Source organism: Quercus lobata, chromosome 6 (assembly GCF_001633185.2).
Source record: "Quercus lobata isolate SW786 chromosome 6, ValleyOak3.0 Primary Assembly, whole genome shotgun sequence".
NCBI lineage: Eukaryota > Viridiplantae > Streptophyta > Magnoliopsida > Fagales > Fagaceae > Quercus > Quercus lobata.
The window spans coordinates 37,759,017-37,780,828 of NC_044909.1; positions in this window are offsets into that span (position 1 = coordinate 37,759,017).

The following is a 21,812-nucleotide window of genomic DNA, read 5'->3' on the forward strand; positions in this document are numbered from 1 at the left end:
TTTTAGGTCACTCTTGTTCCACGAATTTTCCAATGCACTTGTGGGCCACAAAAAAAAAAAAGTAATAAACCTTGTTACCGATAAAACCCAAAAGCCCAAGTGCCTTTCCCATTCCTAATCACACACAAAAAAAAAATCATCATACAAAAAGCTAAAAATCATTATCCAACACCAACACCAACACCAACACCCACCCAATTTCGTTGCCCAAAACAAAACCCTTTTCCGGTTTTCCCACGACACCACCTCTCCACCTCACAAAACTCCAAAAATCCATTTGTGTGTTCTCTCAAAAGTCAGAAGCAACGCAACGGTCACCATCATTCATAACGCTCCAGCTCACCTGGCTGGTCTCTTCTTCAACCTCCGTATCGTGCGCTTTAATAGTATTAATAAAAGAAGAAAAAAAAAAAAACGGATCTTTAACAGAACATATTTTTAAAAATGTTTTCTAAGAAAAAAAAAAATATATATATTTTTTAACAATATTTTATATTTTTTGAGGGTCTTGTTAATTAGTGTTTTTTTAGGACAATTTTTAATAATTCATTTTTATAAAGTTTTGAACAACTTTTATATGAAAAATATAAAAAGCCGTCAAATAAATCAACAATCCATGTTTTTCTTTTTTTTAACCCACGTTTTGGATTTTACTCCAACTAAAAGTTTATCATCAATATATAAATATATAAAAAAAAAGATAGAAATTATATTCCGGCCTAATTTAAATTTATATGCGTGGAAAGCTCCTTCCTATAGAATTAAACTCCGACCATTTCCCCTCTCATAAGCACTTATACTTGTGAAGTGACCATCACATCAAGGGTGTACAATGATTATTATTAATATTTTAAGAACAACTAATTAGAAAATTAATTTCATAACTTTAAACTTCGATAAATTTAAATTCTATTCAAATTAAAAGTTTATTATAAAAAATTCTAAACTTGAAACTCAAACAACAACCTGTGTTTTCTTTCTAAAAAACAAAAAAAACCAATCTTTTAACTTCTACTCCAACTAAAAGTCAATTATCAACATTTTAAGAACAACTGATTAGTAAATTAATTTTATATTATTTGTTATAATATAAATTCTCATATTAAGGGATAACATTTAACAACTGTTTAATTTAGGTAAAACTTTATGTTTTAAATTTCAACAAATTTAAATTCTATTAAAACTAAAAGTTTGCTATAAAAAAAATTCTAAATCCCAAACAACAACTTATGTTTTCTTTTTCAAAAAAAAAGAAAAAGAAAAAGAAAAAAAAAGAAACCCCACATTTTGACTTCTACTTCAACTAAAAGTCTATTATCAATATTTTAAGAACAATTAATTATATTATTAATTTTATACATTTAAATTTCAAAAAATTTAAATTTTACTCAAACTAAAAATTGATTGTCAAAAATTTCTAAACTTAAATATTTAAAAAAATTTAAATTTTATTCAAAATAAAATTATTTTATAAAAAATTATAAACTTAAATCCCAAACAAAAACTCACGTCTACTTTCTCAAAAAATAAAAAATAAAAAAACCCTTTTGACTTTTACTCCAATTAAAAGTCTATTATTAACATTTAAGAACAACTAATTAATAAATTAATTTTATATTATCTATCTATCTGTACTATTAATAAGAGGATTCTCTGTTTAGGTTTCAATATTTTGCATACTAAAGTAGCCTCATACAAATTCTTAAAATTTCTAAAATATCCCTATCTTTTAGTTAAATAATTTTAAATTAAAAAAGACAAACTGGTTAAAAGTGTAATTTACTATTCCTAAGTTTTAGACTTTTTCCTTTATCTTCTTCATTCAGCCTAAAACTTAGAGCATTATCTTCATCTCATTTTTAAATATTATTTCACATTACCTTACTTCTTTCTTAAAAAAAAAAAAAAAAAAAAAATACACATGGTTATTCATATATTACTTTTAAACATTACAACACTAAACCAAAAAACCAAACAAATAAAAAAGAGTATTATTACACGTGCAAAGCGTGTATAATGAGTCTAGTTTGTTATGATATATTTCCTCAAATTAAGGGATAACATTTAACAATTCTTTAATTTAAATAAAACTAAAAGTCTATTATCAAAATTTTCTAAACTTAAATCCCACACAACTCACATTTTTTTTTTCTTTTTTTCACTTTTCCCCCCAAGAGGCAACTTATGCTTATGTTTTAATCTAATAAATTCATCTTACTTATTGTTCTTTGCTTCAGAATTTGCATGCATGATATTATGCCAGAGGAAGTTTACTATAAAGAAGTACAACAGTGGACACCCATTTAAGTTCTTGGTTCTCTTATGTAAGTTTTTAATTTTTTTTTTTTAATATTCTCAATTTATGAATTCTTTTGTGTATGCTTTGATTTGTATTTATTTTATGGGTGTATTGATTTTTTTAATTAGACTATTACTAGGAAAAAAATAGTATTAAGGAACTATTTTGTTTATTATTGTTTGTGCTGACTAGGACATAAATTAAACATAATCCAAAGAGGAATGATCAAAATCATATCACAACTCATATTAAGAAATTACCACAAAGCACAAAAATAATTTAAAATACAAAAATAGATAAACACTTGTGCCGGCCTGAAATGAGACTGTTGGGCTCAATCTCACTTAGGCTCACAATTTATTTATAAAGTAGGTTTCAGGATTTCCTACTTTGGGTCGTTCTCGGCACAGAGACACAAAGTAATATTCCTCTTCTCTTCCTAAATGACTGTTTTTGCTTTTTTTTTTCTGAACCCCTTCTTCTTCCCCAACTTCTTCTATTTATAGCTTTAAGTTAGTGGGGAGATCATGATTACTGCCATTGTTAGTGCAATTGAAAGTTCAATATTATCTGTTATAAGTGGATGTTTAGGTGAGAGTGGAATGTAACGATTATGGCTTTGGAACTTGGTTCCAACTCAGGTGAATTTGCTTGGTAGTGATGTTCCTCGAGCATCTTATGGTACGCCAGGACAAGATTTCACTGATTGTTCGGGAAGTTTTATGCTGAGCATAGATCAGGAGCCGAGGCCCAAAACTCGTATTCTTTGAAGGCAGTTTCAAGCAGAGCTTAGGGAGATGGGGCCGTGCCATTGGGCCTGGGCCCAGGGCCCATCTGGGTCTTGGGACCTCGATGCCGTACATTAGCCCCTCCTTGATTCATACTCGGTTGCCGGGAAGAATCAAGGAGCCAACCGAGCCTTTTGGTCTCGAAAGTCCTATGGCCAGGGATTCATGCGGTTATGGCTTCTCATTAATGCTCTTCTCAAAAGACGTGCTGTTTCAGGGCACCAGGTTCAGTTGTCATTATTGCCTGACGGTTCGCGAACCGAAGCGGTACGCGTGTCGATTACCTTTGGCATTCGCAGGGTCGTTCGTGAATCGCGCCCATTTATTGCTTGATTAAACGTTCCCATGCCCTTTTCTGATCTTATAAATAGCTTTCTTCAGAACATTCTTTCATTTTTTTCCACCTCTGATCTCTTGAGCGGACTCTCTGTTGATCACTTCTTTGTGCGCTTACTCACCAGCCCAGAGTTCCTTTCTCCCTTAGAACCTAAAGTAAGTTCTCTTCCCCTTCCTATTCCTTCAGCTTATTTCTTCGAGTTCCCTTTCATAGCATTAAGTATCGTAGATGGGTTATTCTTATCTCCTGGAGGCCCCGGCTGCCTTGGTCACCTTTAGGTGCAAGTTTAATATTCTCGATGACGTGGAAGTGGCTTACTGCCACGAGAGTGAAATCGCTCTCCACCGAGGGCATGGTACAACATTTTTCCCTTTAATGGCAATTCTAGAGGGTGGGGTTAGGTTCCCCGTGGATCCCCTTTTGATAAACACACTTAGGTACTACGAGCTGTGTCCCGACCAGCTTCCCCCCAACTTTTACCGGGTAGTTAGCTGCGTTAGTAGGTTGAACTATACCTTTGATTTACAGTTAGATTACCATGATATTAACTATATGTATAGCCTCTGTGGGAACAAAGCTTCCAACTTTTACCTAAAAACTAGAGATAATCGGGTACGACTGATATCATGCCTACCTGATTCGAATAGGAACTCCTTCGGGGAGTTTGTCTGGGTGCGCGGCAACTGATTTGTCGGGGAAGTCTCCTGCCCTCTTTCATGGCATGAAGTGGGTTCGTACCAATCTCTTGATCTAACCGTTCTTCCCCCCACCCCCCCTTTTTCCTTCTCTTTCCTTTTTACTGAAGTAGATTTTCGTTATCGGATATTGATATAACCTTTGTTCTTTTGCAGACAGCAAAGTGTTCGTTTCGGACATCAGAACAGTCCATGTAAAAGACTTGAACTTTATCCTCCGTTCCGAGGTGTTCGTGCACTGGGACGGACAGCTCCGAGCATCGCACTTGATCTTCAGAGTAGAGCCTGTTTATTCCACCTAGCAGTCCTTCAAGTAGGCACTATTAGTTGATAGTCCACTGCTGTCGTACATTGACGTTCGGTACGCGAATTTCTTGCCGCCGAAGCTTACGACCGGGGAGGCGAGAGAGTTCAGAAAGCGCTACACCTGCTCGGACGAGTTAGCTCCTTTGCGGGACGAATTTGCGGAGTGCGTGTCTCGGCGCCTTCGAGAGTTAGCTCACGAGGCTATTCAACAAGAGGCCCCTGTTCAAGAGCAAGCGCAGCCCGAGAACCCTGTTGCGGAGCCCGAGCATTCAGCGCTTAAAGCGACCGGCTTGTTAGCTGCAGATACCCATCCCAGTGAAAACATGGTGGCAAGGAGGGTCATGACCATTGATCGTTTCGTGCCCAGTGCACGGCAACCCACCCAGCCTCCACCTTCTCAGGGTCGGAGCCAAGTGCCTCCCCCTCCACCCTCTTCTCAGGTTGGACGAGCCCGGAAAAAACAGAAGGTTGCCGACCAACCATCTACAAGTCTGGGAGACGCTGCCGTCCAGACTCCTCCTTGGCCAACAGGGGGCATCGTCATTCACGAGCCGCAGACCCAGGTCGGTTCGGGGGTTGCATCCTCCTCCTAAGCCACACCAGCGTGGAAGCCTAAATTTTTGCTGGACGGCAAGCCTTTGCCTTCAACCGCCTGTGTACGGTTGTGGGAGAAAGGCGAGGGTGGTCGCATTGCCGAGACCCTGGCCGAGGGTCTTCTTTTTCCCGACGACGTGCATGCCTTCGAGGACGGGTCGGAGGAGTCCGTTGGGCGCCGATTAGAGTGGCATGCTATTGCGGTAACTCCCTGTTCGTTTATTACTTTTCATACATTTCTTTTCACTTCCGTACTAACTTCTGTGTTTGTCAGGCTGCTCAACTGGCTCACATATTGGCTGGCCGTGCAAGGGATCTTGCCAAGGAGGTCAATCGGGAGAAGGGGGCGCGGGAGTCAGCTGCCAAAACAACAAAAGAAAAACTAAAGGCAGCTGAATCTGTCGAGAAGAAGGCTGCTGCCGCGGAGAAGAATAAAGCGTTAGCGGAGAAGAGATGCTCTGAGCTCCTGGCTAAGCAGAACGAAACAGACGTGAAGCTAGCTGAAGTCATTAGCCTCAACACCTCTCAAGCCGAGGAACTCACCGACCTGAGGGCAGCCCTGGAGGCCTGTGAGCAAAAATGGTACAACGAGGGGTTCACCGACGCCGAGAAATTTGTGGAACTTGTGGTGGCCCAAGCTCGGAGGTTGGGTTTTGAGGCTGGGTGGTTTGCCGCCCTGCAAGCTCTGGGAGTTCCCGAGGATTCCCTCCTGAGAGACCCCAGCCAGATTCCCTTCCAGAGCCCCGTTACTGCTGTGCAGGACCCAACATTGCCCGCTGAGGAGGAAGAAACGACAAGCATGAAGAAGCTGGTGGAACAGATTGATGCTCATGCGGAGCCCGATGAGATGGAAGCCACCAGCATCCCAACTGTGCAAGACCTTCTCGGTGAGGACCTGCATTTTCCCGTGACCGACCAGCGGCAGCACGAAGTGACAGATCCAACTCGGCCCTCTACCTGATTAAGTTATTCTCCGTCCAGCTTTTTCATGCTATTTACTTATTTTTACAGCATTTTTATTTTGTTTTATTATTGGTATATTTGCCTATGTCGCCGGGTTATGGTGACTGAACAATTTCCTCATTTCGCGGGGACGACCCGTAAACGGTTGTCGAGTTTTAGTGATGAGATATTAACTCTGTTTTTTAATTCTGCTTTTAATTTTTTGAATGACGTTCTATTCGTTGCATGTTTACTTAGATTATGTCTGTGCCGCCTTTCTTTACCTATTTTTGTGGTCTCTTATTCTGTATTAAGTCGGGTCGAGAGCTGCTCGCTCGATGGGTTAAATCATGCCTTAATATATCGCGTTCATACAATGGGATTTAATTTCCCCGACCGTAAATGGCTTGATGCCCCAAAACCTATTGCACGGTGTTTGGACAATCCAAGAATGAAATTGCAGTTAGTGTTTGTAAGGGTGTTAAGGTTTCTACCTACTCAGAGTTTTTGATCGAACCGAGGATGAGGCTTCTGTCCTTAGAGTTTTTTTTTTTATTTATTTTTATTTTTTTATTTTTAACGATAAGGTTTCCACCTGCTCGGCGATTTTGATTGAACCGAGGATGAGGCTTCTGTCCTTAGAGTTTTTTTGTAACGATAAGGTTTCCACCTGCTCGACGATTTTGATCGAACTAAGGATGAGGCTTCTGTCCTTAGAGTTTTTTTGTAACGATAAGGTTTCCACCTGCTCTGCGATTTTGATCGAACCGAGGATTAGGCTTCTGTCCTTAGAGTTTTTTTTTGTAACGATAAGGTTTCCACCTGCTCGGCGATTTTGATCGATCTGAGGATTAGGCTTCTGTCCTTAGAATAAATTTTTTTTTTTGTACAAAACATGCAATTCTCTTAATGTGCAATGACGGGATCGAAAACAGCTTAGACAAGTAACTTCATCATTATCTTGACTTTAGCAAAGTATAAAGTTTTGACTTACACTTCAGTATATGGATGGTCACGGGTAAAACTTCTTTAAGTTGTGGGCATTCCATGGCCGGAGGAGCGGCCTCTCGTCAAGATCTTCCAGGTAGTAAGCCCCCGTGCCGGCGATCGCAGTAATTCTGTACGGTCCTTCCCATGTTTGAGCAAGCTTCCCTGCAGCTACGTCTCGCATGTTTCCCACGACCTTCCTTAGCACTAATTCCCCGGCGTTGAATTCCCTCCCCTTTACATCTTGGTTGTATCTCTGGACTAGTTTCTGCTGATACTCCGCGAGCCGTATGGTTGCAGCCTCCCGACATTCTTCTAACTAGTCCAGGCGCTCCATCATCAGGTTGGTGTTCCGGGCGAGGTCAAATCCTGCGACCCGTGCACTGCACAAGCTTACCTCGGTTGGTATTACGGCCTCCGCTCCATATGTCAAAGAGAAGGGGGTCTCACCCGTGGATCTTCTGGGAGTCGTACGGTAAGCCCATAAAACGTTAGGCAGCTCTTCAACCCATCTCCCCTTTGCCCCGTCCAGCCTCCTCTTCAACCCGTTCAAAATCGTCTTGTTCACTGCCTCAGCTTGGCTGTTGCTTTGAGGGTATGCCGGAGTTGAATACTTGTTCTTAATGTCGAGATCGCTGCAGAAGGCCCGGAAAGCTTTGCTATCGAACTGTAGCCCATTGTCTGATACTAGTGAGTTTGGTAACCCAAACCTTGTGACTTTGTTTTTCCATACAAACTTTTTCACGTCGATATCCCGGATGTTGGCTAAGGCCTCGGCTTCCGCCCACTTTGTGAAGTAATCCACTACCACCAATACAAAACGGCGGTTACCTGTTGCTTGGGGAAAAGGGTCGAAGATGTCTAGCCCCCATTGTGCGAACGACCACGGGCTGCTGACGGGGTTTAGACAACCTGCTGGCTGGTGGATCAGAGGGGCGTGCTTTTGGCATTGTTCACACCTCCGGACATATTCTGTGGCATCCTTCTGCATTTGTGGCCACCAAAACCCCTGGGTCATCGCCCTGTGCGCTAAAGACCATCCCCCGACATGGCCACCACACACTCCGTCATGCAGCTCGGTTAGAAATTCATTCACTTTCTCAGGATGTAGGCATAAAAGGTAAGGGCCTGCGAAAGACCTCCGGTACAATTTGCGATCTACCAACAGCCAGTATCGGGGAGCCACCCGACGAATCTTTTTGGCCTCCTTTTCATCGTCCGGAACTTTATCCTCGGTTAGGAAATCTATGATCGGGTTCATCCAGCACGGATTTGCCACTGACACCATGGCACCTCAACCCCGGCCTGGTCATCATCACTTTTCACCTCGATGCTTGGCTCCCTTATAAGCTCTATTTTGACTAACCGAGGTGTATCCTCGGTAGAGGATGAAGCCAACGTGGCCAGCGAGTCGGCATGTCTATTTTGTGCTCGACCTACCTGGCCACCTTCACTGTCCTGAACCGGCCAATGATCTGCTTCGCTGCACTTAGATAGGCTTTCATCCGAGAGTCCCGAGCTTCAAAGCTTCCTATGATTTGATAAACAACCAGCCGAGAGTCCGAATAAATCTCAACGTCTCTCCCGCCCAGATGCAATACGACCCTCAACCCGGCCAGAAAGGTTTTGTACTCGGCTTCGTTGTTTGAGGCTTTGAATCCTAATCTGAAGGAGTGTTCTAGTCGTATGCCCTCCGGGGTGATTATGACAATACCAACTCCGGCCCTCATAGCATTCGAAGCCCTGTCTAAAAACACTTTCCACGGACGACATTCTGCATTACAGATTATCTTCCCATCGTCCTTAGGAGTGAATTCTGCAATGAAATCAGCAAGGACCTTTCCCTTTATCGAGCTTTGCGGTCGGTACCTTATGTCGAACGAACCTAACTGAGTTCCCCATTTGGCTATTCGGCCCGTGAAGTCCGATCTTTTTAACAATGACTGCAGGGGATACTCAGTGAGGACGAATACCATATGAGCCTGAAAGTAATGCGGCAACTTCCTCGTGGCGTGCACCAATGCCAAAACTAACTTCTCCAGGGGCAGGTATCTCGTCTCGACATCTACTAAGGTTTTGCTTATGTAATACACTGGCTGCTGTACTCCTTGGTCCCTTAGTAACATAGCACTCACGGCATGGTCGAACACCGAGAGGTACATAAACAAATCCTCCCCAGATTCCGGGGCCATTAACATGGGCGCTTTTGCCAAGTATTCCTTCAGTTCTCGAAAAGCCTTGTCACACTCCTTGTCCCAATGAAATCCTTTCCACTTCTTCAGAAGTTGATAAAAAGGTCTGCAGCGATCAGCGAATTTGGAGATGAATCGGTTTAGGGCGACCAACATCCCAGTTAGCACTTGTACTTCCTTGGGATTGCTTGGCGGTTTGAGGCGATTCACGGCCTCTATCTGGTCGGGATTGGCCTTTATCCCCCGGGTAGAAATTAGATAACCCAAGAACTTGCCAGCCCCCACACCGAAAGTACACTTCTTGGCGTTCAAGCGCAACTTATGCTGCCGGAGTATCTCAAATACTCCCCGGAGGTCTTCCATATGTTGCGACTCCTTTCTGCACTTTTCCACCATGTCGTCAATGTATACTTCCACTGTGCACCCAATTTTCTCTCGGAACATCCTCGTCATCATCCGCTGGTATGTGGCTCCGGCGTTCTTCAATCCAAACGGCATGACTTCGTAGTGATAGTTTGCACTCGGAGAGTTAAATGCTGTCTTTTCTCGGTCCTCGGGCGCTAAGGCAATCTAGTGGTACCCCTGGAAAGCATCCAAGAAGCTCATCCTCGGGTGCCCATACGTGGCGTCTACTAGTTGGTCAATCTTGGGCATTGGAAACGGATCTTTGGAACATGCCCTATTCAAGTCTGTGAAATCCACACAAACTCTCCATTTATCGTTCTTTTTCTTCACTACCACCGTATTCGCTAACCACCTCGGGAAGAATATTTCTCTTATCACCCTTGCTTCCTTCAGCCTTTGGACTTCCAAGTTCACCGCGTCAACATGCTCCTTCAATGCTCTTCTCGATTTTTGCTTTTTCGGGGGGAATGATGGGTCCATGTTAAGCTTGTGGACAATGAACTCGGGATCTACGCCGGACACTTCATACGGATTCCAGGCAAAAACATCCATGTTCTGTAAAAGGAACAACAACATCTCTACTTTTTCTCGGTCATTCATGCTTGTGCCTATCTGGAAATACCTGTCAGCGTCCAGAAAAATTCTAACCTTCAAAACTTCCTCGGCAAAGTCCGCCCCCGTTTCCCCTCGGGGCTTCTGTAATTGCTATAAAGTTTCTTTTTCGGTCTCCTCCGCTTGTCCGAGCTGTTTGCTCTTCCATCTGACAGCGGCGACAAGACACTACCTAACCACTCGTTGGTTCCCTCGCACCACGGCGACTCCATACTCGGTGGGAAATTTCATTTTCACGTGCAGGGTGGACGGAACGGCCTTCATTGCTTGAATCCACGGCCTTCCCAGGATTGCAGTGTACGGTGAGAATGACCGGATTACTATGAAGGTCACTATTACTTCCTTGCCTTCCATGTCCACCGAGAGAGAAATTTGCACTTCGGGAACCACAACTCTTCTGTCAAACGAGACCAGCGGCGTGTCATACTTCGCCAAATCCTGACTCTTCAATCCGAGCCCTTCGAACAGATCTGGGTACATCACGTCGGCTCTGCTTCCTTGGTCTATCATCACTCTTTTCACCAAGAACCCGCTTATCCGAGCTGTTACTATCAACGCATCATCATGAGGTTGGATCGTCCCTTCCAAGTCTTCTTCGCCGAAAGAGATTGTTAGCCGACCAACTTTCATCCTCTTCTCGGGTGATTCTTCTTCTATGCAAGCCACTGTTAGTACCCCTTTAGCTGCTGCTGTACCTCTCTGGGCAGCATGGATGACTTTGATCACTCCCAGCGGTGGTGGGAGGGGATTTCTTTTCTGCTGAACACCCTGGCCGACCTCCCGGTCTGCGGAGTCCACTACAAAATCTTTCAGATACCCTGCTTTTACTAGCTGCCCGAGATGATCTTTTAGTACCTGACACTGCTCGGTGGTGTGCCCTTTGTCCCTACGGTATGTGCAATACAAGTTTTGGTTCCTCCGAGATGGGTCACCCCCCATTTTGTTCGGCCACCTGAAGAACGATTTGTTCTTAATTTGATCTAGAATTTTGTGCACAGGCTCTTTGAACGCCACATTAACTCATTTAATTTGCGCCTCTGGTTCCTGCATCCTAAAATCTTTTTTTGGTCTTGCCGGGATAATGCCCTGCCGAGATCTCCCGAGTAACGGGGCTTTCCTCTTATTTTGCAGCCGATCATCTTCCAGGCGTTTATACTCCTCAATGCGTCTCATAAATTGCCTCATATTCTCGGAGGTCTTTTCGTCAACGACTCCCGTAATTCAAAATCTTCGGGGAGCCCCATCCTGAAGGTGCTTGCCGCTATCTTCTCATTTCCTCCACCGATCTCGTTGTAAAGTTCCCAGTACCAGCTGGTGTAACTTCGAAGGGTTTCACTGACCCTTATCTTTATGGAAAGTACCGCATCCACCGGTTGCAGCACTCGGCTGCATGTCACGAATCTACTGCCAAACTCTTAGATCAGCTCGGCAAAGCTACGAATGGAGCCTTTTCGTAACCCATTGAACCATCTCAGGGCTGTGGAGCCGAGACTAGAAGGGAATACCTTACACATCAACGCATCATTGTGTGCATGCAAGGATATCATGTGGATATAATGACTGACATGCTCCACAGGGTCCGTCTTTCCATCGTAGGAATTGAATGGCGGTCTCGTAAATCTACTTGGCATAGGGGCCCGTTTGATTTCATCAGAGAATGGTGACCGAGCAGCCCTCTATAAGGCTCGGCTCATGGCGTCCATGGCAGCATTGTGGGGTCGCCGTTCCTCTGGCGAATCTAATCCTCGGTCCTCGTATCCATGCGAACGTGAATGGTTTTGGCGATGACGTGTCTCTCGGGAGTGTGAGTGATTCCTACGCCAGTGTGATTCTTGAGAGGGTGATCAGTTTTGGAATCGTTGTGTATCGGATTGGCTAGAGCCCTCTTCGCCCCGATTTCCCGTGCTATCATTTCCCCTTTGCCGGTGGTGGCGGTCCCTTTCTTGGCGTCGACCCCTTGCTTCTAGCTCTAATTCCATTACCAGTCCGCGCAACCGCTCTAGCTCTCGGTCTCTATCATCATACTGCCCGTGTGCCGAGACACGCGACACCGTTCTGCGGGTCTGATCCGACCCTTCTCCCAGGCCAGACCCTTCCTCTCCTCGCAGGCGCTCCCTATCCTCGCGCCCTTTCTGTCTTCTTTCCCGCCACATGGATCCCCGAGAAGATCCCATAGAACCGCTCTGGGCACGCCCTCCCGAATGTCCCTCGGACATTTCCCTTATTTGAGTCTCAATCGAACCACAGCTTCGTAGGAGAGCCCCACGGTGGGCGCTAATTGTGACGGCCTGAAATGAGACTGTTGGGCTCAACCTCACTTGGGCTCACAATTTATTTATAAAGTGGGCTTCAGGATTTCCTACTTTGGGTTGTTCTCGGCACAGAGACTCAAAGTAATATTCCTCTTCTCTTCCTAAATGACTGTTTTTGCTCTCTTTTTTCTGAACCCCTTCTTCTTCCCCAACTTCTTCTATTTATAGCTTTAAGTTAGTGGGGAGATCATGATTACTGCCATTGTTAGTGCAATTGAAGGTCCAATATTATCTGTTATAAGTGGATGTTTAGGTGAGAGTGGAATGTAACGATTATGGCTTTGGAACTTGGTTCAAACTCAGGTGAATTTGCTCGGTAGTGATGTTCCCCGAGCATCCTATGGTACGCCCGGACAAGGTTTCACTGATTGTTCGGGAAGTTTTATGCCAAGCATAGATCAGGAGCCGAGGCCCAAAACTCGTATTCTTTGAAGGCAGTTTCAAGTAGAGCTTAGGGAGATGGGCCCGTGCCATTGGGCCTGGGCCCAGGGCCCATCTGGGTCTTGGGACCTCGGTGCCGTACAACACTTATAAAGTCTAAACTCTAAAAAATTAGAACTTAAAGTAATTTTTTTATTAAATTTTTTTACTTATTTTATAATTTATTATTACTGTGGGGCCCAATAATTTATGGGCCAGGCCCATTCGCCCTTAGAGAGTCCGAAGGCCCGAGTTGAGGCAAACTACGGCCCAAGCTCTACAATACAGAGCACCTAATGATTTTTTGATGTAGCCGAGGACAACTCAGTCCTCGGCAGATCCAAAACCCCACCAGAAGAAGAAGGGTAAAACTGGTATAGGGCCAGACTTAAAAGAGAATCTAAGAATATCAGGGACAGCTGCTCTCATTGCCATTCAATGCGCTGCCCCTGACAGAGCCGTACTCTGCAGCCTTATCAACCATCCCCAACAATTCTGGGATTAGACTGATGGGACAAATATCAGTCCTGTAAAGATTGACCCTACACGTGAACGAAGGACAGTTAACGCAGACGAGTATAAAAGAAGAAAGTAAGTAAATCGAGAGGAGGCCGATTCCACCTCCAAAAAAGGGAGACGATCTGGGTGAGAATATCTCAACAACACCTGAGATTACAGAAAAAACCCATCGTCGGGTAACCGGGGTAAGACCCTAATGGTCCTCGGATCAAGTCCGAGGAGGCCCATCCCATAGGATGCGACGCCGTAGGGCTTAAACGTTCAAGCCCAAATCATTTTTCTACACGAATTCCTCTAAAACCCGAACCGGGCGCCGCCCCGTGACTAACGGCTAGCTTTTCAAGCCCACTCTCTACAAATCATATTGTGAGGGATCGTTCATGCGTGAGCCCAACATCCTTATTGGGCCGCCAGAGAACTGTGTCCTTACAATTGGCGCCGTCTGTGGGAAAGCTTGCACGTTGGCGCAGGTGGCGGTGGAGTCAGCTCTCTAGCAAGCAGAAATTCCTGGGGCTTCCTCCGACTCCGACGACATACAGTTATTGCTCTGGCATAAACTTCTGCTAGAGGCTACGCCTTACAGTGCCAAGGGCGCGGGCACCTCCAGGGGCTTCCGGCCTCAAGCTAACTTTTCCCGCCCTGGTATAGGGGCTTATGGTCGAAAAGTAAACCGAATAAAAGAAATTTCACAAGTTTTGGACAGAACCAAGGCCTTGCATGATCCTCGGACTCAAGCCTATGGGGAAACCAAGTACATAAAAAAAATCACAAGTTTTGGACAGAACCAAGGCCTTGCATGGTCCTCGGACTCAAGACTATGGGGAAACCAAGTACAAAAAAGAAAAAATCACAAGTTTTGGACAGAACCAAGGCCTTGCATGGTCCTCGGACTCAAGCCTATGGGGAAACCAAGTACATAAAAAAATCACAAGTTTTGGACAGAACCAAGGCCTTGCATGGTCCTCGGACTCAAGCCTATGGGGAAACCAAGTACAAAAAAGAAAAAATCACAAGTTTTGGACAGAACCAAGGCCTTGCATGGTCCTCGGACTCAAGCCTATGGGGAAACCAAGTACAAAAAAGAAAAAATCACAAGTTTTGGACAGAACCAAGGCCTTGCATGGTCCTCGGACTCAAGCCTATGGGGAAACCAGGTACAAAAAAGAAAAAATCATAAGTTTTGGACAGAACCAAGGCCTTGCATGGTCCACGGACTCAAGCCTATGGGGAAACCAAGTACATAAAAAGATTATAAGTTTTGGACAGAACCAAGGCCTTGCATGGTCCTCGGACTCAAGCCTATGGGGAAACCAAGTACAAAAAAGAAAAAATCATAAGTTTTGGACAGAACCAAGGCCTTGCATGGTCCACGGACTCAAGCCTATGGGGAAACCAAGTACATAAAAAGATCATAAGTTTTGGACAGAACCAAGGCCTTGCATGGTCTCGGACTCAAAGCCTATGGAGAAACAACTGCAAAAAAGAAAATCATAAGTTTTGGACAGAACCAAGGCCTTGCATGGTCCACGGACTCAAGCCTATGGGGAAACCAAGTACATAAAAAGATCATAAGTTTTGGACAGAACCAAGGCCTTGCATGGTCCTCGGACTCAAGCCTATGGGGAAACCAAGTACTATGGCACATAAACCTCAAGATCCATCCGAAGAGAACTCCTCGTTAACAGTTGGGTCAATCCCTTAATTGCACGGGTTCCCCGGTCTACCCTCGGATCCCCCGTGCCAAAGGGAATGATGCGCTACGGTACAGCATATTACCCGAAAGCACAAAGTCCTTCACTACTCGACTATCATCTCGGACGAATTGTTTAGAGTTTATCGTTCTCGGGAATTGGTCTAGCGTGCATCGCGCAGCACTCAACAGCTATCCCGGTTAGTTCCATGAATTTAATCTATTGAGGATTACCATTGTTATACTTGATAATATTTGCGAGTTTAAACTAATAAGGATTTGTGTTAAAGTATTCTTCTGCCCAGAATATTGTTAAAGGCAGGCTTAGACTTAATATTCAGGCCCAAAGTGGTTGTTGCAAAAAAAAAAAGTATGTATAAAGAAATAAACATATCTTTTATTAAGACAAAAGAACAGTACAGTGTACAATAAAAGCTGAAACAAGCTTACATTAGAGTTAACTGCGTAAGCAAAAGAAAAGTACAAAAGAGTGAAGATGATGCCGAGGAGATAGCTCAGAGGAGAGATTGGCTACTGTTCCAAGATGTCGTCTAAGGAAACTATTCCTCGACGCTTCTACATGCCCATAACTCAGGCAGCCAAAGAACCTGACCTCAGGCTAACACCATCTACAGAAAAGGTGCAGGGAGCCGGAAGTTGGGAAGCCCCCGCAAAAATTTGCCTGCTATAAGGCAGACGGCGCTGATGGCGGACATTCCTTCTTCGGACATACCAAAAATCTGGCATGACCAGAACCTGCTTCGGATTTTGACTAAAAGAGGGAGAAACATCCTTTCCCCTTTCTCGAACTGGAATATTCTCTTGAGTCTATGCCTCCTTTGCTTGTACCTCACTATCTGGAGTCTCAGGAAGACACGGCGCCTTTGTGGCGGAGAGAGCTCCTTTGCCCCAACCCTCGCCTCAAACATGATGTACTAGGAGAGGAGACTGAAGGATTTGTGCGAAGGTAAAGCAACTTTCTCTCCTATTTATTTAAAAGATGAGGTGATGGCATTTAATTCACGCAGCGTCCCAAGGAACGCTACAGACAAAATGTCTCCGGCTCGATTTCCAATGCCGTCTGCAACCCTGAGATTAAAGGAGCCTCGTGAAGGCACACCTCGAACACTGGGATGCCCAAAAAGTACCGCGTGACCTAAGACTACGGAAATACCCCCCAATTTATGGGCCCAGTAAATTCGCGGCCCAGGCCCGTTCAGCACAGGGGCCCATGGACAGAACCAAGACCTTGCATGGTCCTCGGACTCAAGCCTACGGGAAACCAAGTACAAAAGAGAAATATTATAAGTTTTGGACAGAACCAAGGCCTTGCATGGTCCTCGGACTCAAGCCTACGGGGAAACCAAGTACAAAAGAGAAATATTATAAGTTTTGGACAGAACCAAGGCCTTGCATGGTCCTCGGACTCAAGCCTATGGGGAAACCAAGTACAAAAGAGAAATATTACAAGTTTTGGACAGAACCAAGGCCTTGCATGGTCCTCGGACTCAAGCCTATGGGGAAACCAAGTACAAAAAAGAAAAATTACAAGTGTTGGACAGTACCAAGGCCTTGCGTGGTCCTCGGACTCAAGCCTATGGGAAAACCAAGTACAGAAAAGAAAAAACTACAAGTTTTGGATAGAACCAAGGCCTTGCATGGTCCCCGGACTCAAGCTATGGGGAAACCAAGTACAGAAAAGAAAAAACTACAAGTTTTGGACAGTACCAAGGCCTTGCGTGGTCCTCGGACTCAAGCCTATGGGGAAACCAACTGCTCGGATAGGGAAAGTCCTCGGCTCAACTACTGTAAAGTGTTAAGGCCAATAAGAGTGTTCGGATGATGGCGAGACGCTCCGCTATTTCGGCAGCCTAAGGGGGCTGTTCACTTTTACGGGTGATATGCCTTCAAATAATTACTTCCTACACCACATAGAACATCCAGTTCTAATCTCAGTTTTGTTTCGAGCAAGTATCGCTATTTACAGGTACGAATTGCTATGTCAAACAATTCTATTAAAGTTATGGCGACATCTTTTTATTATCAAGTATTTCGGTCTTAGTCATCATTGATTTAGATGCAATATTATTGAGCCGAGCAGCACTTGCAAATTTATAAAAACAAAGAGACAGAATATGTGAAATGAAATAACAACAAATTTTTATTAATACGAAAAATTATTACAACGTACAAAGAGGGGCTCAAACAAGCCTATACAAAATGTGAACTGCCTAAGCAACAATAACATCCGTAGTACAGATATGTAAACAGTCAGGTGTCTTTTAAACTCGTCTTCAAAGTCTCTCCAATCTCTGTCTCAATACTGCTCATATTACGATAAGAACCTTCTTTGGGAAAAAATGAAGAAGGAAATAGTAAGGAAGAAATCAATGAAGAAGATGGAGGAGATGAATGAAGAAGATGGAGGACATGAGTAAGGAAGGAGGAGAAGAAGAGAAAAGAGATGAAAAGAAAGAAAATGAGCAAAAGAGGGAGAAGAGAAAGCACCAGAATGGATCTGGTGCTGGGAAGACTAGGGAAGGAAGGCGGAGAGGGCCACCAGTGAACGAAGAAAGGAAGAAGCAGAGACACTTGGTCCCTGCCTCGGTCCTGACTCCTAACACGCCGGGGCCATACTAGGTGAGCTCATAAGAGAGCGGTTGGTTATGATGATGGGAGTTCTCGACTCAATCACGCCGAAAGTTGGACGTGATGAGTCCCTGCTTCGGATTTTGGCTGAAAGAGAGGCGGGACATATCTTAAGTTTGCGCCATCCTTACCCTGACCGAGCCATTTCAAGCTTTATCAGAACATGGTGTTTTGAGGAGGGGTATGGTTCCTTCATCATTCGTTATGGTAGACGTATAATGATATGGTGTATAACAATCGGGTTAAGCAAATGCTAAAGGAGGCTATGGGTTTCAGATCTCAGAAGGATGGAAAGGGGTCTGCACGAAAGTGATGGCCTCCTGCTTGCCTTCTTATAGGAAGGGCAAAACGAAGGGAATTAAATTCATTCAGGTTTCCAAAAGGAATCTGAAGAATAAAGGTATGTCCGTTCCACTTCCCCACCCCATCAGATGAGCCGCCGAACGTGAATTAATCTCGTAAAGGGAAGCCATTAAAGGCGCACCTTGGATAGCCAAACGGCAGGAGTAGATTACGAGCGAATTAAAAGGAGTACCTGGTAAACCGGAGAATTTCCTGGACAGATGAAAACCGCCCACATTAATGCGGGGCTGAACTAAATAAGCCCTACTAAAGGCCCGGGTTTACCAAAACCCTCATTTCCAACCCAGAAGTTGGATAGCAGGGTTTTGAGGGGCTATTGTGGGGCCCAATAATTTATGGGCCAGGCCCATTCGCCCTTAGAGAGTCCGAAGGCCCGAGCCGAGGCAAACTACGGCCCAAGCTCTACAATACAGAGCACCTAACGGTTTTGTGATGTAGCCGAGGACAACTCAGTCCTCGGCAGATCCAAAACCCCACCAGAAGAAGAAGGGTAAAACTGGTATAGGGCCAGACTTAAAAGAGAATCTAAGAATATCCGGGACAGCTGCTCTCATTGCCATTCAATGCGCTGCCCCTGACAGAGCCGTACTCTGCAGCCTTATCAACCATCCCCAACAATTCTGGGATTAGACTGATGGGACAAATATCAGTCCTGTAAAGATTGACCCTACACGTGGACGAAGGACAGTTAATGCAGACGAGTACAAAAGAAGAAAGTAAGTAAATCGAGAGGAGGCCGATTCCACCTCCAAAAAAGGGAGACGATCTGGGTGAGAATATCTCAACAACACCTGAGATTACAGAAAAAACCCATCGTCGGGTAATCGGGGTAAGACCCTAATGGTCCTCGGATCAAGTCCGAGGAGGCCCATCCCATAGGATGCGACGCCGTAGGGCTTAAACGTTCAAGCCCAAATCCTTTTTCTACACGAATTCCTCTAAAACCCGAACCGGGCGCCGCCCCGTGACCAACGGCTAGCTTTTCAAGCCCACTCTCTACAAATCATATTGTGAGGGATCGTTCATGCGTGAGCCCAACATCCTTATTGGGCCGCCAGAGAACTGTGTCCTTACAATTACTATTTATTTAATAATTTAGTTTTAATTATTTTTAAAATTTTTAGTTTACATAGGAATTTTGCATCGCACAGGGAATAAGACTATACTAATTATATAAAAATATATATATATATATATATATATAAAGTAATCATTATCTATGTGTCATTTACATTCAAGAAATTTCCTTAATTTTATGTTGGTTTTATATTTTATATCATAATTCTCACTGTAAGGACACGATTTTTAACGGCCCAGGAATGTCCTTGGGCTCGTATGTAAAGGGCCCAAATAATATGATTTGTAGAGAATGGGTTTGGAAAGGCATGCCCTTGGGCGCTGGGCAGGGGTCTGGTCCTGGTTTCATGAGAACTCATACAAAGGTAGGCTTGGACTGCATAGCTGAGCCTTACCTTGGTATGGTTTTGGAGGTTTGGCTCCTCGGCATTAGTCCGAGGAGCTTTACATTCTCACCAGTCTCCCTCTTTCTCCTCCTTTCTCCGGGCGCCCCCCATCTTTTTTAGCTCTCTTTTCCCTTTTATACTAGTATTCAATTCCCCTTCTTCATCTACGTATCAGTTTCTCCTTATTTGGGGCAATTACTCGTCCTATCAATCCTTACATCAGGGTGGTTAGGAAAAGCTAGATAGCATGGTAAGGGGTATGAGCTTGTCAGGTGCTGGGCTCCACGTTAAGGTGTTGACAGCTTTATCGCTTGTACTGCCCTTGTACTGAGTTTTTCCTTTTCTTCAGGCGTTTTTGTGAGATGTTGGACTTAAAGTCGTCCTCGGCCACATCCTTGGGCCTTCAAGGAGTTTTCATTGCACATCCTTGGTAGTGGGGCTCCTCGGCCTGGGCTTTGGGCCCTTAATACAAAGTGGGCTGGGACCTTAGATTTCGGGCCCCACACTCACAATCTCCAAGGATTATGTATGTAAAATTTTATGACTTGTCAAAGATAATTCTAAAGTGTATATATATGGTATCTTTTTTACAAAAACATCATGAGTTTAAATTCCTACTCCTGACTATAAGTTTATAAATATCTTCATAAGATATCAAATTATTATTGTTATTTATTGATAATATAAATAGTTTAAATGTATGTAATATTATATATTATTTTTAACAATATAAGGTTAGTAAATTTAATTTTTATAAGTTCATAAATAAATAAATAAATAAATAATTATATCTAATAAACTAAAAATATATAATTTTATATATAATTTAATTATTAACATATATTTGTAAAGGGGTAACAAATTTAATTTATAATATTTATTACATATAGAAAGTAAAGAAGTTAATTAAGTGGTTTATGAACAAACTCAAATTATTTGATACTAAAATGAACCAAATTGAACATACAATCATGATATTAAACTTAAACTCAATTGGCATACTTTGATTCAAATCCCTCCTTTACAACTTATAAATAACCGAACAAAGTTTCTCTCCAAACTAGTTTGGAGAGAAATTCTTCAAACTTTTTATATATTTATTTTTTTGAGTGTAAATTTTGAAAATCTAATTGTTGATTTCATGTTCCTTATGTTTTTAATATGTAAATCAAATATCATTCAAATCAAATGTTATTTACTATTTGATCAAAAAAATTATTTTTTTATACACAATTTTAGATCACAAAAATTTGAAATTTTAATATTTATTTGATGACATAGCATTTGATTTTTGATTTTTTTGAAATTTTACAAGCATAAAAGATATAATAAGAACATGCAATCCAAAGATTAGATTTTTAAAATTCAAACTTAATATAGAGATATATGAGAAATGATGTCGTGGAAGCCTGAAGAGAGCACACACGATACTTTCTTGATGGAATAGAAACTAAGTTATTAGTTTCTATTAGTAAACCTCGAATCCACGAGGGGTTTCCCTGAATTCACAAGGAAAAAAAAAAACTGGAATCCACTGGAGAAAGAATTTGACAACAGTCTGTATTTATAGATAATAATCTAATTTGCCTCCTGACGGCTAAAAAATATATAAATACTGAAAAAAAAAAAAACAGTCTAAAACCCTAATTTACACTAATTACGTTATTAAGTGACAAAATATCAAAATTTACTAAAAATGCAAAATTGAGTTAAATGCAAAATGGCAAACTACTGACCTTAAAGGTTGTCTCAAAATAAGCAGGATCTTATTCTGACTTTTAAGAAAAAGTTATTAAAGAAATAAAAATTACTATAAACGGTAAAATCGTAATTTTCGGTGTCTAAATGATAGAATTCGTCATTTTTAAAAAGTATCTTGTGACAAGGGGATGGCTATTGTTTAGAAGGCCATTTCGCTTCAGTTGCCAAATTTCATAGGATTCCATCTCTGAGGCCCATGATTTTTATTATTGCCTTTTTACCTTACGCATTAATTTCAGGTGCATATGAGAGTTTAAAGTAATTCTGGTGACACAACCATTTGCACAACTCGCCACGTGGACGAATTGTGCACAAAGTTGTGCAATTAGTTGTGTCAGTAGAATTTTCCGAGAGTTTAAGAAGGACATAGTAATCCGTTCTCCGTCAAGAAATTTGAAAGGATTGTCTCCAAAATGACAACCGACCAATAACACGGAGGTCAATTTTGTTCCACTAGTTTTCCAATACACGTGTGGGC